This window comes from Corvus brachyrhynchos, unplaced genomic scaffold, assembly GCF_000691975.1.
Source record: "Corvus brachyrhynchos isolate BGI_N302 unplaced genomic scaffold, ASM69197v1 scaffold202, whole genome shotgun sequence".
Taxonomy (NCBI): Eukaryota; Metazoa; Chordata; class Aves; order Passeriformes; family Corvidae; genus Corvus; species Corvus brachyrhynchos.
In genome coordinates, this window is record NW_008238132.1 from 5618798 (window position 1) to 5630031 (window position 11234).

Here is an 11234-nt window from a genome sequence, read left to right on the forward strand (position 1 = left end):
TTGAGGTGGACTGTCTAGTTAAATCCTTAAGGGAGGGAAACAAAGGGGGAGAAATACAGAAAGACCTGAAAACCCTGACCTTTTCAATCTTCCAAGGGATGTTTTCAATCTGCTTTGACATAATCCTCTGCTGTGAATACCATCAGAAGCTCTGGGATTTCTTCTAATGGGGAAATTAAAGCAGATTTCAGAACTTCAAAAGTTACAGTGACACCAAAACGCGTTGCCACCCTCCAGCCCCTCCTTGTGCGTTGCCCAGCCAGGTGCTTTAACCTGAGCCTCAACTCACCTATGCTGGCCACCACTTCTCCTCCTTCTACACATGAGCACTTCAGCTTATGTGTGGCAGGTCTCTCCCAAAGATGCCAATAAGCATCCCCAGAAGAGGGTTGAAGAGAGGAGAATATAGAGAGTGCCTCTGTGTGGGAAGTGGAGTGTGCGTGGGAAAGAGCCTGCCTTTAGGCTCTTGGAGGCAAGACACATGCAGCAGGACCCAGCAGCTGAGGAAGCTCATAGCTCCAGTTATCTAGATTGAGGGATGGTGAATAAAAGACATCTGGGCCTGAGTTGGGTGTGAGGATATCTGATGTATCACATGAAGACCTCCTATTTGCCAGGGAAAATAGCCCTGAATGATTTCTCAGGAGCAGCAGTGATCCAGAAAGGGAGAAAACACGTGCATAATAAGAAGAAAATAATTACTCCCTCAGCATTGGTATATTTATACAGATTACACACAGATGTGCTTATGTTTGAGGTTGGATACTGTCAGCCTAAGGATACAAGAATCTCCATCCACTGGTGCTTGGGGGCTGCTCTGTATTCCCTGAAGTGTCCTGTTATGGCCAAAAATGGCCCTAAATCTGGTATTGTACTTCCTGTGAGAAAACACCGAAATTTGCACAAGACTCTCTTGTAATTGTTTTGGATCAATCTCAGCCATGTCAGTGATCATAACTGACCTTTTTCCTATTTCACCTCTACTGCTTGATGTAGGACTGATCAGCTTTCAGTCAAAGCTGGTATTTTTATAAACAAATTAGAAGCAAATTGAGTTTGCATTCAGTCTCTTTGTCTATAATGTAGTTTTCATTGATGCAATAAGTTTGCAGAATTAATTTCTTCTGAGAGTCTTTATTTGTTAACAAGAGCAAGGCTATTCCAGTGAAGCATTTCTTCTACAGTATTTTAAATACAGAGATGTTTTAATCTCGCAGATGCTCTCATTAAACTTAGTGGCTTAAAATCCGTGACTCTGTCTGGGCAGTTGCAGGCATAAAGAATTTATTTGTTAAAATCCCCTCATATCCTTCCTGAATCCACCCTTGGTTTGCCTGTAGCTCTGGGAAAACCAGTTTTTTTATTTTTTTTTTACAGATGTCTGCAGCCTCCTGCATTACGCTGTCACTTCCAGAAAATAGGATTTCTCACCTACAGATGGTGAGGAGAGAGGAGGATAGCCGTGAACATTAGGTTGAAATTACTTGTCAAGTTTGATCAATTCACAGAAAGACAAAAACCCCTTTTGAAAAGGCACAGTTGATTTTTGAAGATTAGTGGCGGTGTCCTTGCAGCTCCTTTGTTTGGGTAAATTATACAGGGGTGCAGTTTATTACCTAAATGAAGGATACATTTGCATGTAGATGGTACATAAATTATTTAATTCTGTGCTGGACGGTGCAATAAACAACCCCTCTCCTGCACACACGCACACACAAATACACACACACATTCACCCACCCAGGACTTATGGTATAGGGGGTGGTTCTTTACTTGGTGTTTTCTTTTCCCTTTTATTGCCTTGTAAGTATTATTACTTGACAAAGCACTAGGGAAGGAGTACATGAATCTATTAAAGATAACAAAGCTCCATTGTGACACGAAACTCATGAAAGCAGACAAATAAATCTTTCATAATGTGGAATAGCTGGTCCCTAGCTCTTCGAGGAAAGAAGAAACAGTTGATCTTGAAATGAACACTAATCTGAATCCTGCTGTTCTTGGAGTGACTTCTTGTTGCAGCAACTTCTCCTTACAATTTAGTCATGCCACAATGCATTAATTACCATCTGTGTGGCTCTGTTTAATGGGAGTATTAAGAGACGATACATGTTTTGTTCCATCCCAGCGTAGCAATTATTCCTATAAATAAGGAAGATGAGTGAATGTGTGAGATGAGTATGCCTGTGCCAGAAAACACAGAAAATGGTTCCTGATCTGCTGCATGCTTTTATGGTCTACCAACATAGACTGTTAACAGGCAGGTAGCTGGCTCTCTCTGACAGGAAAAAAAAAGATGTTTCATGAGTATTTATCTTCCTGCTCTGGTTTTCAGCCTGGTTTCCTTCAGAGGCATAGTTTACACAGGCCTGAATCATTCAATACTTATCATGCCCAAACCATTGGACAATTTTTCTTGGGTGCACCAGAGCTGGGGATGGCTCAGCCTCACCACCAGCAGCTGCATCCCAGTCTGGATTTGGGTTCTGTTGCGACTATGCTCCTCACAGACAAGAGCAAGTCCTTCCCTCTGCCTTGTCTCTCTCCCAGGGTGGTGGCATGTCCATCCCCAGGGAAAGTCTGCATGTGAGCCAAGTGGGCAGACAAGGAATCGGAGGTATGCCACAAAAGCAAGTGTCCCAGGCTAACCTGGAGCTGCCAGGTGGGTTTTGGATGTAGAGGTGACCAAGCTGAAGACATGGAGTTCCCAGTGTTGCCTGAAACAGAGGCAACAAATTGGGAAAAAAAGTCGAAGTTCTTCTTCGTAAAAAATATCCTGAACCTCTGTCTTGGGCTGTGTGGAAATCCACCTGAAGTGTTAAGAAAGCCTGCTCTGACCCACTTTGTTTGCTGATCACGTGTGAGCAGCCTCGGGAAAAATAAAGCAAGTCTTGCTTCTAGTTGTTTTCTTCTTTGTCCATTACAATTTCATTTTCCTAAGATTAAGGAGGAAAATTGAAGACCCAAACAGGCTCATGTTTCTGAACATTTTGCAGCAGCAGAAAGAAACAAAATGAAACAACCCCTTAAATTATTGCATTTTCAAAAAGAATCATCATCTCATTGTGCAGATGGTGTGCGCCAGGCCCTCATTAGCATCCTGCTCTATTTTTAGCCCCTCTTCTTGCTGCACATGAAATCTGGCTGTACTGAAGGAGTTACCACAATACCTTCCCCGAACATCATTTTGGCCCGCAAAAGGCACTCTGCCCCTTCCTGCCTTGGGTTTTAAGGCACAACTGACTTCTCTGCAAACCAGTGTCTGCTCTGCAACCACCAGTGTGTTTGTTCATGGGTAAACGGAGGAAAATCACCTGTCACATCTCCTTCCTCCATCATCAGCAGGTTTTTTTGTGTCTGTTGTGAAGAAAGTTGTTCATCCAGAAAGTGGTGGAGCTCTCCTGTTTGGACTTCTGTGAAAGAAAGGCTAGGATTGTTCTGGCAGGCCAGAGAAACCAGGAAAATGAAAATCAAACTCTCTGTTTGCTGCTAAAATGGAGCCCAGTGCTAACCCACAGCCCAGGATGCTCCTTTGGTAACCTTTTTTATTGCCAGCTGGTAAATGAATGATCTTCCTTGGCAATTTTAACATATGGGTGTAGTACAGCCACAGGGTACCCTTTGGTCCTAGCTTGTGGTGTTCGGGGTAGGTTTCAGTCTGGTTTTCCTGGAGAGGTGAGCCCCCAAAAGAGTGGAGGTTGATGTGAGCAGTGTCAGGATTTTATTTCTTGCCTCCCGAAGTCGAAGTCTAAATACCCGAAATGGATCACTTCCTCAAAGTGCCCTACCTCCACCCTCCACAAGAGAAGCTATAGGCGAGCTGAGCAAACGCAGGCACTTCTCTTCCACTTGTCTAAAATCAAAGGGGATAACACCCATGCTTCATGTCCAAGGGAAGAAGCTGGTTCTTGTAGTCCCTTCAAGTCCACTTCTACTTGCAGATACAACAGGGAGCTTCAGGTGCCTCCACTCTGGATCAGATACTGTTCTCTTTCACTTTTTTTGTGAATTATTTAACATGAGCTTGATGTCCCTCACAGCTAAGTTCCAGAGGAATGAATGGTAATGAGGCAGTAATTTGTATGAGAGACAACAGGTCAGCTGGAGGTATCCGGCTCGGAAAAGAAGGTGGAGGTTGCTTCAATAAACCATGAATATGCATCTTGCACGTCTGGTCAGTTTTGATCACTCAGCTCTTTTCAAGGCAATTCCTATCAAGCTTCATGAGTGCCTGAAACAGGTTCTGGCAATAAGAAAGCAAAGGAAAAAAAACTGATGTTAAAAGGAATTGACAGGCAATAGGGTTAGAGATCCTGCCCAAATCTGATCTTGCAAATAACCAACTTGAAATTAAGTAATTAATCTGTGAAGGTCCTTGATAACTTATGTGGTAATGCTAAAGTATATTCCCTGTTAATTGTCAAGAAGAAAAAAACCCAAATAGACAAAAATCAATGCCCAAAGCCTGCAAGAAATGAGGAAGAGATTCATGTTGTTTCCATTTAATGAAATGACAGAAAGATTAGAAAACGCCAATAGTTCCTTTCTTTGTTGCCCCACAGGACCAGCTTTGGGCTAGACACAGGTCCAAAACCCTGATTCCTATGTGGGTTTTCAAGCTCCTGCCACAAAGTGCAGGTGGTGCTGAATCCAACTCATGAGATCAGCTGGGGACAGTCCAAGCAGGGAGTACAGAGACCTGTGTTTTGCCTTTGGTGATGGTGACACTTTTCTCTTCAAACCAATTGTGTAGAAGATTAAATGTAGCAAACAAATTGCAAGACAAGATTTAGCAGGCAGTGCATTTTGGCAATTGTTCTTTTCTTCCTAATATTTCATTTCAGCTGTCTCATGAAGGACCATCCTTTTCATAAAAGTAGCCCTCCAATGCAAGCAGGTGATGCAAGATGAGAATGTCAAATACGAGTTGCATGGCACACCTTGTGGAATGTTTTACAGATACCAAGAGAAAGGTTTATTGCTGCTCTTTCACATAACACATCACCATAAGGATTTCTAGAAGATTATATACATGGGTTCAGATTAAGAAATTCTCTCTGAGGTACCATTGCATGTTAAGTTAGAGCACTTCATGCAATGTAACATTTTAAGTCAAACTCACATATTTGGGAGGACAGTGGAATATGAACAAAAACCAGTACAAATAGATGTCAAAATATGTGTGGAGAAAAACACTGCTTAGGATTTGTACAGTATATAACCTATTCCTATGTTACTCTCCTTACTTAGATTAAAATCTGGCATACCTCACCTGAGTTCAGGCAGGTTATTTCTGCTTGTCTTCAAGTCTGTGCTAGGCCAATGGCATCCTGGCCTGTATCAGCAATAGTGTGGCCAGCAGGACCAGAGCACTGGTTGTTCCCCTGCTCTTGGCACTGGTGAGGGCACACTTTGAACCCTGTGTTCGGTTCTGGGCCCCTCACTATAAGAAGGACTCTGAGGTGCTGGAGCATGTCCAGACAAGGGCAATGGAGCTGGGGAAGGGTTTGGAGCACGAGTCCTATGAGGACTGGCTGAGGGAGTTGGGGTTGTTCAGTCTGGAGAAAAGGAGGCCCAGGAGTGATCTTATCACTTCTACAACTGCCTAAAAGGAGGTTTAGCCAGGTGGGGGTTGGTCTCTTCTCCCTGGAAACCAGTGACAGGGCAAGAGGACAAAGCCTCAAATTGCCCCAGGGCAAGTTCAGGTTGGACAACAGGAATAATTTCTTCATGTGAAGTGTGGTAAAGCATTGGAACAGACTGCCCATTGGAAGTGATTGAGTCCCCATCTCTGGAGGTATTTAAAAGAGGTGTAGATGCGGCGCTTAGGGACATGGTTTAGTGGTGGCCTTGGCAGTGTTGGGTTAATGGCTGGACTCAATGATCTTAGAGATCTATTCCAACCTAAATAATTCTACGGTTCTCTAAGGGTCAGCCTTGCACTGTTCATCCAAAAAAAGAACAGTTTCAATTTCTCAAAGGATTCATTTTCTTGACGTAATAGCACAGTGATACTGCTTGATTTTTGAAAGAAGGAATGGGCTTTTGCAATTCTGTCATTGATGCTCACAGATGGACACACCTCATCCTCTCAGAGGTTAATCTAAGCATTTGGGTTAAGTGACCTGAACTGTCATTAACCATGCAGTAGTCACCTTCCAGGAAATCCTCTCCTCCATAGTCCTCTGCCGAGTTCCAGGGGTGCTCACCTTGCCAGCCCAGCTCCAAGCACTCCTTAGTGCACTCCTTGATGCCTCTTTCTAACTCACTGAAACTGGGAGGATGTCTCTCAGTCTCTTGCTGGTTTTCCGACTGCTGCGTGATTTGCGATGCCTCGCGCTAGTTTGCCTTAGGGTTAAAAGTGTCTGTCCTGGGAAATGACACTGTGTTGTGACATGTGGCATCTAACACAAAGCTGAAGAGAAACCCAGGATCCCCTAACCCTCTGGGGATATGAATACTTGTGTAATTATGTTGACATAATACAGAGGTGGTTTGGGTTCACTTTTTCAGCTGGAAAACATTCATTTTAAAGGAATTAAAGAGAGGGCCTTTAAGCATTGGAAGGGGATGAGATTGCTACCTCTGGAGGAATAAGGATTTTGTGGGGTGTTTGGGCTGGGGCAAGGCTGCTTGCCAGGGAAGAAGCATGGGGGTGGGGTAATGAGAGGACAGCCAGCTCTTCTCATGGGTGTTGACCCTGTACCCCATGACACTGAGCTGGAGCTGCAGCCTGAAGACTGTGGTCCAAGGGGCTGAGGACCATGCTCAGGATCGTGCATCTCCTGAACATAATCAAAATCTCCCCTAGATGAAGTGATCTGAATGTGGTTATCATCTTTGGATGAGAAGAGAGCAGTAAGCCATAGGTATTTTGGTGATAATGAAGATGCTTCCCAGCATCACCATTGTTATTTCTTCCTTTCCCTAGAGGACCTGAGGCCAAAAATTTTTGAAGCTCTCCTGATCACGGCCTCACATGGGAGCTAGCCAAAAGCAGTCTCTAACTACACAGCCCTTCGCCGACACACTTCCACTTGACTACAAATAAGTCCCCAGTCCAGTCCGATTAGTGCTTCTCTGATCAGAGACAACTCCCATCGAGTCTTTTAACATGCAATTATACTTTGAAAGGTCACTCTGGGAAAACTGTGCCATGACGCTCCATGTTTATTGACTCTCTTCCCTGAGCAATTTGCTCAGTTTACATGTAATGAGTAAGAGCTGTTCTTGGCTGCTGCCCAACCTGACTGGTCTAAAAGCCAAGCTGTGTCAGCCTTCTGCCAGGGCATTATCACCAAAACTAAAGGTTGCTCCAGAAAAACCTCTTGACCTAGGAGTGCCTTTTTCCTGTCCCCTTTGCATTTGGACACGTTACCATAATCCACATTTACTGTAACTACTATCAGCATTCCCCATTCTTGCTTTGAGCTGCTCATGAAGTCCACTAGTCCTTGTACCTGAATTAAATTTTGGTATCATTTGTCCCACTGTCAATTTTCACCTGCAAAGTGGCTTCTAGCTTAGCTGTGATGGTTCAGACCTATCTCTAGAACTGGCTGTTGTGTCTGCTCAAGGCAAACAGGAGAGGAGAATGGGGTTTCTTTTGTTAGGCAAAATATCAGCCTTGTAGGTGAGTGCAATCTGTAGGGTTAATTTAGCTCCAGGATGGGCAGCTGACCCACCATGGCTGAACAAGTGTCTTAACCTGGCAAAGTGGTGGGAGTGTTATGGCAGGATGGCTTCTGATGCTTGTGCTGGCTCGTGCTGTAGTCAGATCACAGACCTCACAGCAGAAGCAGTGTGAACATAACTGCTTTACGGGTCTGGGGCTGGGAAGGATCATTCTGATCTCATGGGAGATGGTGCAGAGGGGGTTTCTGCAGCAAGTCCGCACCTAGGGGAGTATGATTAAGTCTGGAGAAGAGCTATGCTGTGCCTATAGAGGAAAGCAGTCATGTCATAGAGGAACTGAGAGCCCAGAGTGTGGCCCATCTCCCCTGCCAGCTTTCGAGGCTGAATGGGAAGTCCAACCACCACTGCATATGAAAACTTTGTAAGTCATGGCAGGACTTTCACTTAAGTTGCAGTTTGGGTGTAGATGAGTGTGTTTTGCAGAAGTAAATTGCCTGATATGTGGAAACATGACGTTATGTCTTGCATACAAAGATTTCTCTGTATTTGAGTCTGTGCTCTTTGGTGTTTCTCTCCGTGCACAGCCATGGGCCCTCCAGGATGAACACCCCTGTGGTGCTTCACTGCAGGCCTCAGTTCCTGGAGATCTCCATGGCTGCTGATTCAGCTCTGGTTCATCCAGGTTTCCAGCTGAGAGAAGAGCAATCGGGAGGCATGGGTGAGGTGTGATCCAGCACAGACAGTATGATTACGAGCTTGCCTCCATACACTAAGGACAAAACTCATGCAGAAATACTTTTTCAACATGACTTCTCAGTGTAGACACAACCACCAACATATGTTAGTCCTGCATAGCAGGATGTAAGGCCGATGAGCTTGCCATAATCCACAGTCTGGCCGTCAGCATCAGCCAGTGCAGACATACACTGCTGGAGGGCCCAGGTTTAATCTTCACTGGTTTTCAGTGTGGGAGTTTATCACACACAGTCACTGTACAATTGCAAGAACAATTTACAGTCTGCCAGTCGTTCTCAGACCTGGGGCTGTCCCTCTCTTCTGCCAATCCAGCAGAGGAGTTGAGTGGAGGCTTATCCAGAAGAAGCTGGATAAATCTCCTTGGCAGCTCTCACACTAGTCACACCATCCAGTGGATATTTATGTTCTTTTTTTTTTTTTGGAGGCCTGGTTAAATATTTCTTTGTGAAAACTCTGGAAGTGACAGAGCAGTAGCTGTGACATGCCAAAGCTCAACCCTCTCTGCTTACCAGAATGCCTCCCAGTTGAGTCACCCATCCAGGGGATTTTTATGTTCTTTTTTTTTTTTGGAGTCCTGATTAAATATTTCTTTGTGAAAACTCTGGAAGTGACAGAGCAGTAGCTGTGACATGCCAAAGCTCAACCCTCTCTGCTTACCAGAATTCCTTTTCCAAGGACACATTCCACAAGAAAGTGCTGCCCAGAGGCAACAGCAATATATTTCTGTTTCACTCAGGACTCTTGTAGCTGATTTTTTTTTTTTGTTCAGCATTTCTTTGAATAACCAGGGTAGCCTTGAGACTGTCACTCTTCTGGATATCTCCTTCCACATCTCAATTAGGCTAAAACACAGGCCTCTCCTGAAGCTCACTTTGAGTAATGACCCCTTTCAGTATCAGCTGCTATTTTTAAAGATGTTATCAGCCCTCACTGTGTTATTATTTTATGTTAGTATATTATACAATTATTCGTTTATATTACTGTGATTCCCAGAGGTCTCTCTCTGGATCAGAACTGTACTGTGGAAGTTGTGGTAGCACCTAGCCATATTTTGTAGTCTATTGTCATTGTCAGAAGCCAGAGAGGAACCTGTATCCTGAAGTAGGAAACATCTGATGGAGATAAGAACGGGCCTAATGTTTGTGATGTGCCAGATCCTGTTCTAATTCTCAAAGCTAAGGGAGGAACTCACACTGATTTTGGCTGCTGTTAAACTGAACCACTCCAGAATGGTAGCATCCAGTTTTGTGGCCTAGCCATTTGCCACAGTTCGTTAGGAAAGACCCAGACTGATCCCTGTGGATGTATCTAGTGGCCCTGCTGTGAAAGGTAGAGGCAAAGACATAAGGCTTGCTGCATCCCTTCTGTGCATTCATGTTGATGAGCCTTGCAGAGCCCCCGTGGAGCCTTGCTGTTTTGTGCCCTGAAACCATCTCAGCCTAAAAGTCGGTATTTGTAGATATGTAGAGAACAGTCTCAGAGTCATCAAAGGCTCCAAGCCAGCTGCTTGGCAGCTGTTATCTTCAGTGGCTGAAGCAGAGATTGCAACACAAAGAAAATCTCTACATAGTCTGTGCTTGCCAGTCTGTATTCACCTTGAACAGGTGGGACATGTAGTGCTTTCCCCACAGTCTGTTCTCCAGGCAGTCTGGTCTGAAAACAAAGATCCTTTCCAGACTTGTTTTGTACATGACAGTGTTCGCTTTACTTTTTTAAGTGGTTTCATTTAGCAGAGAAACAAAGAATATCTGAGTTTTTCTTGAACTCAAGCCAATAGGACCTGGCTGGCAGTGAAATATCTCTTGCTCTGCAGACATCCAGTCTCAGCAATAAGAAAAGTGCTTTTAAGATCACCTGAAAACTCTGTCCTAAGTCTCATGTTTGCATTTGAATAAGCTTATTTCTTTGTCTAAAAGCTCTGATTTTTCAGTCTGTACTGCATGGATGTTGAAGCACTTCATCACTGTTGCTATGAAAATTCAAAGCCATTTATCTTCAATAAGGTTACTTGATGCAATTTCTAGCAGCAAAATTTCCTCTCTGTCCTGGAGCTTTCTACAAGATTAAGTGATGCATTCAGATAGGCAACATCTCAGGAGGATTTTCCCTACCTGGAAGACAAAGCCCATTCCGGTTGAAGGACAGCAGGCTTTGCAATTGGTGTTTCCCATTTGGCTTCCACTACGGTTTGCTAGTCTCTTTCTTGGAGCCTGGCATCCTTTTGCGTAAGTACTGTGAGAAGAGCCATCTTTGCAGTGAAAGTTAGTCCTCATCCTTCTCCTGAAGGTGATCACTGCCTGCTAATCTTTCACATGTGTTTTCTGGAGTGGCAGAGCCCAAAGGGAGATATGAAAGCTATGCATTAGTCTATTGCCTGTGTGGAGAGAGAAAGAATGAGTGATTGTAGTCCTAGCCAGGGGTGTGAGGTAGAGGTTTAACATGATGTTCTGCCAAAGACTTTTTGTGTGGTTTTCAGCAAGTACTTTCCTCTCCTGGTGGGAGCTATGCAGGTGAAAGACAGCAAAACCCTTGGGTGTCAGGACTTGGAGAAATCATTAGCAGCTGCAGGTAGCTGGGTACCCACCAAAGCCAAAGGAGCCGTCTGGCAGGACTGTGGCTGGGTGTTTGCACTCACAATGCAGCATCATTGTGCAGGACCATTCACATGCAGACCCAGCTGATCTGATCACTTGCACTGCTCCAGAGGTTCACAGGAGAGGAGAGACCCTGCAGCTGGGTGGAAGGTGCTGATGCGAAGAGAAATGTCTCTACACAGAGACTTAACTTGCACTATTTGCTATGCCAGGAGGTCTGATCATTTTTCTGGCAGCCCCTGCTGTGAC